Source organism: Dipodomys spectabilis, unplaced genomic scaffold (genome assembly GCF_019054845.1).
Source record: "Dipodomys spectabilis isolate Male_0828 unplaced genomic scaffold, ASM1905484v1 ptg000177l, whole genome shotgun sequence".
In the NCBI taxonomy this organism is placed as follows: Eukaryota; Metazoa; Chordata; class Mammalia; order Rodentia; family Heteromyidae; genus Dipodomys; species Dipodomys spectabilis.
In genome coordinates, this window is record NW_024870854.1 from 239,734 (window position 1) to 245,573 (window position 5,840).

The following is a 5,840-nucleotide window of genomic DNA, read 5'->3' on the forward strand; positions in this document are numbered from 1 at the left end:
TAATAAATATCAATTTATTTGTCAAATTATCGATTAATTCTAGTAAGTTTCATTGTATGAAACATAAAATTAGCACATATAAATACAAAATATATAACTATATGTAATATAAGGAAATGTTTTTCATTGTTCTGTTGTGGTTAAGGTATCAAAGGCAACTCTGTTTTACAGTATTATTCCATTATCTCTACCTCAGAGTTTGGTAGAGTTAGACCTAAAGCTTTACCATTTGTAGATTTACAGCCTAGAGGCAAGAGGAAACACTGTGACTAAAACATTACCAATGTAAGGCCTAATATCAAGGAGAAAAATATGGACTTCTCCTGGATCTATGGAAATATTTGGTGATAGAAATTCAGTAGTGTATGTTCCTATCTGGTTGGATGGTAGACAGGTCAGGACAATAATGCATAAGAACATTTTTTTTCACCTTCTTGGCTTTAGCTATTTTTGAAATGGTAGGTATAATAAACAACTACATTTTGATAAAATACTTTCTAGTCAGAACTGTTTATTTCTCTATGATCCCTTGTAACTAAGATTAGTTTTGTTCCAGTAAGATAATCTTTGCTGTCAGGGTAAGATATTCTGTTTGGTCTGTTACTACATGGAAGAAGAGTAAAGGGTCAGTAGACATTTGTGCCAGTAAGACCTCATTTGGGAAATTTTAAGCTGCAAAAGTTTAGAAGTAGCTCTTCAGCAAGGCTTACTTTGAATCCATTAGCTCCACAAAGCTAACTCAGTTGATAAATAAGTACTTGAAAAGCCATCTCTTTGAACCTAGCTATAAAGGCTTCAAAGTATGATCAAATTTAAAATGAAAAAGACTTAAAATAGTCATTGGCAAAAAAATGCAAGTGTGAGCTATCTACCGAACAATATGTTTTTTCCACTATACACAGAATTTCAGAGAAATAAGATCAATAGCATTGTTAGTAACAATAAGGTTTCCTTGTTACAAATAGACAACCAAGGATATATGCCTGTATAGAGACTGCATCATTAACTACTTAAATTTACAGGATACTACATGCTTCGGCAGCACATATACATAAATTACAACAATATAGAGATTAACATGCCACTTGGACAAGGATGATATGAAAATATGCGAATTATTCCATATTTTTCATTCTTCAGTTGGTAGAAATGACAAACAGTTATTAAAAAGTTGATTACAAAAATACAAGTTTAACAACATATGTGATTCATATAATTAAAAGTTAGTTTGATATCAGTGTATTAAATCTTCACCTTAGAAAGGTCTTTACATAGCATAACCTTTACAAAATTTTTGAAATTAGATAACATTTTAATTTTATCCCAAAGAAATAAAATACTATAAGGACCTAGGAGAAAAAAGAATCTTAAACTGTTTTTATATGGAATGCAATCTGTAAGGACACATTTATTTATGAATTTATATAATATATAACAATGTAGTATTCAAAGTATTATATCTAGGAGAGAATGAAATAGATTTGGACATTTTACAAACAGAATACAGAATATGTTAAAATATACTTTCTTCAGACAAGCACCAGAAATATCTTCAGGTTCTGTACTACTCATTTCAACAGATATGGTAAAATTATTTCTGATTTTAAAAATCACAAGCTCTACAGAAATCATTATAGATGTATACAAACAACTCTTGAATATATTTTGACATCAAAGTCAGGCAATTCATTTGGAAGAATACCATGGAATCCATGAATTTTTAAAGTAAGATATTGCTGTTGCTTTGTATTGTGAAAATATTTTGTACAGAGACAAAGGATGGACTGGCATTTTTTAAATTTAAGTAACTTAACCAAATCATTAAGACATAGGACAACAATTTGTACAGCCTTTCATAACTTCAAAGAGGTAGTCATACATACTTATCTTTTGGCAGTATCAAATGCAGTTTCTTCCAAGTTGTTCTTCAGACCTGGTTTAAAATAATGGTTCAAAAGAAGGAGATCAAACGTATCTTTGCTGTTTCTATTCCCAGCAGCAAGATGCAAGGAGGTCAAGAGGCCTTTCGTTTAGACATTGGTATCTGCATCATGATGAAGTAAGAAAGAAGCCACACTGGTATTATTCCACGTATAAGCACTGTGCAGGGGTGTCCAGCCATTCACAGTTATTGCATGAATATCTGCCTCGAGCCACCAACTCATGGACAATGTCTCAGTGTCAACTGTAGGTGTCCTGATGAAGAGCAGAGTACTCATCGTCATCCCTAGTATTCACACGAGTGGCCTTTTTGGAAAGTTTTCGCCATACTGTAGAAAGCCGATTAATTTCAGCAGCCCAAAGAAGAAATTTGCTTGGATCCTTCTGCATTTTTTTCTTACAAAAGATACCATTCCTCAATTTTTCATCTTCTTCCTTGTCTTCATCAGAATTGCCTAACCAGAGACTTTGAGTACCAGTTGGAATGAGATGTCCATGTATTTCCCCAGTAGTTGACGTTGGTTTAATAATTAAACTTCAGTAGAGAAGCAAAAAGTTTAAAAACTGTTACAAAGTAAAGTAATTAATCAGAATATGTTACTATTCATAATAATCATAAGCTGAATTTATAGTGATATTCAAATATGTAAGAAATGAGACAATTTGCCATACATTTGCACTTAATAAGTGAGAAAGAATTTTCTAGGTCTTTTAAAATATATCTTAAGTTTAATAAAGAACCTATTCTGTCACATCATATGATAATCAGATAAAGCTGATATTAGAGCAAAGAACAGATTCTACTAAGTTTTTGTATGTTAATGTATATACTTATTTTGGTTGTGGGAAACTGTGGGGATTTCGCTTGAGTTATTGCTCTTGCTAGGCAGGCGTCATATCAGTGGTTAATTTTAGGATAGGGGTTCCCTTTCCACAAGAACATGCACCTGATCTGTCCTTTTAGCCTTCCCATCATCAATGGCATCAGAGTTGCAGACCAACTTGTCTAACTTCCTACCTTGGCTGGCCTGGATTCCACAGTCCTTCCAATCTTAGCCTGTAGATAGTGCAGTGTGGTAGAAATGATCCAATGCACCCAGCTATAGATTGAGAAGGAGGTCCACTAAACTTTCGGCCTGGTTTTATTCTTAAGCCTCCTCAGTAGTTACGAGTAGAGGTGGGAGCCCCTGGTGCCAAGCAGTAAGAGTATTTTTTAAAGTAACTAGACATATATATGACTTGTGATTACCTCAGGAAAAAAATTCAAAAAAATAATGTTTAAATATTCACATTATAAATATTTTAAAAACAAAATATATGTGTCTGAATAATTTACATGTGTAAAAATCATGCAAAATTGTATTAACTAGTCCTACAACTCTGAAAAAAGAATTACCCTAAAGAAACAGAAGAAAATATTTAAGTTCAAAATTTGAAATTTAGAAAATTAAATGAAGTGTACTCTTTAGATGACTTAAGTAACTGTAAACCCTCTGCATATAAATTTTCTTATAAAAATGCATGAACAAAGAAAGCAAAAGTACCCATTGATCAATAGCAACAGCAAAAGCATCAGTAGTTCTTTTTTTGAGCATACAAAAAAAAATCGATGGAAGAGATAACAATGTTCCTTCCATAAGAAATGTACTTATTTATGTAACTGTAACCCCTCTGTACATTACCTTTACAATAAAATTAAATTGAAATTAAAAATAAACCAAACAAGGGATCTTCAATCATATTATGACAAATTTCTAATCAGACACTAGATTAAATATTAGACAGCAAGGGCAACACATTTAAGGTGTTAAAAGGACATATCTAATACCAACCTTTCTATCAAACATATATACTTCCCCCAAGTGTGAGAGATGAGCTAAGTACCTAACGATGGCTCAGGCATATAATCTTAACTACTCAGGAAGGTGAATTGTGAGGATTGTGGCTCAAAGACAGCCTGGGCCTTCTCCCATCAGAAGCAAATTGTAGGAGAGCTGTCCTTGAGAAGGACGGAGGTCTTCTTGCCATGTCATTGCTGGAAAAAATATAGGATAAGGTGGCCATCAAGCATGGAGGCTATTGGCCAGTGTCTCCACAGAAGCAATTTATGAGATTCAGGAGTCCTCTACAAGAACAGAGGACTTTGACCACTGTCCTAGTAGTTTCAGGAATGGCATAACAATGACCAGAGCAACCTCAACCCACATGGAGTCCTTAGCAACAGTCTTTGAAGCTTATGGGCTAGAGTATCAATGCTGGCAAGCTATGATTGGTCCACTTTTTCTCTGACTTCACTGGCACAGACTCTGATTGGTCCATCTCTTCTATGATGTCATTATGATGGGCTGTGATAGCTCCGTTTTGAGAGGTCATGCAGTCTATATAGGAAGCCACTGTGCTCCAACCTATGTCAGTTAACACCTCTAGGAACTCTTGATTGGTGTCACGCTGGACTGACTCAAAGCAAAATTCATGATTTTTCTGATTTGGGGAGGGGGTGTGAGTTGTCATTTGGTTTTGGTATTTCTTTTTATTTTTTCTGTGTTTCCATTATTTTATTTAGTTAATTTTAGGTAGACTTGCTACCTGCCATCATAGCAGAAGGATGGAAGAATACAAAGAATCATCCTCCGTATCCTTGAATGAAGAGATCATCAATCAATACCAGATGAAAGAGCTCATTGACCATGGTACCAAGGAACAAGTGAAGCTGGCTATCCCCACCTCACACACATGGAAGTGGCAGTTAAAATACTCCTGAAGGGATGAAAGGTTAAGGTTTGAGGCAGTGACCACTTGTTGCTTGTTTCTGTCTAGCAAAGCAACACGTGGTCGTAATCCAAACACCTGGTTGATTGTGTGCCTTTATAAGACCTGCAAATCCTTAGCTCAGGGTTCTCCTCCTAGGCTCCGCTGTACCGAAATGTAGGAGGAGGCCCAAGCTGCAGCACGTTGAAATAAAACAGCTGTAGAGTCTGACTTTCGGTGGTCTTTTTGCGGGGGGGGAAGGGGGTTCCTGCAACCATGGCATAACATATTATTGGGGGCTGGTCCGGGATACCCCCCAAAGACCCCTCAGACCTCAGACTCCAAAGGTAAAACAGCACTGTCATTGTTCATTTGTCTTGTCCTCTCGTTTGTCTGTTTTACTTTCATTTTCTCTTGTGAGGATGGCCCCTCCAATTCGTAAAGGGTTGTCAAAGTGGACCCACTTGCACGACAACACTGGAGGAACTGGGAGACGTCCCATATCCTCTTGTGGGGAGGGGATAACCCTGCTGTGTGGAGCAGGGGTTCTTGGAACCCCACCATGTGGAGGGGGGGTCCTTGGAACCCCACCGTCTGGGGCGGGGGTACTTGGAATCCCACCGTGTGGGGCAGGGGTACTTGGAACCCTGCTGTGTGGGGCGGGGGGGGGGGGGTGGGTGTCCTTGGAACCCCACCGTGTGAATTGTGGGGCGAGGGTTGGTTTGGTGTTGGGCCGGAACTGACCAAGAGAGCCTTCTAACCGAGGCCCAACTCGCCCACTGTGGGTCTGCTCCTTCTGCTGTGGGGCATGGGTATGGAAGCCGCCATGACAGGAGTCAGTGGACCAATTTGGGAGATCTCCACTTTGTAAGCATTTTTTTTGTAACTGTCAGGCCTGCATGTGTTTTGTTTGTACTGTTTATTGTTTTTTGTACTGTATGACTGACAGGACTGGAAACCATGGGCAACACTCCCTCTAGCCCCCTAGACTTACAAAAAGATACTAAGAAAGAGGAAAAGAAAGTGTACCCCTGGTTTTTCAGGGAGATAACTTGGAAGAAGAAATGTTTCCTCCCCCATACTCCACTTCCCAGATTCCTTTTGCAGAACCTGAGAATGATCAAGAGGAGGGGGGAGCTATAGAACACTTG

General features: G+C 37.6%; 1 pseudogene; it reads left to right on the top strand.

Annotated features, from left to right (window-relative positions):
- Positions 1–1,030: 1,030 nt before the first annotated feature.
- LOC122120718 lies at positions 1,031–1,130 on the top strand (annotated as a pseudogene).
- Positions 1,131–5,840: the final 4,710 nt, after the last annotated feature.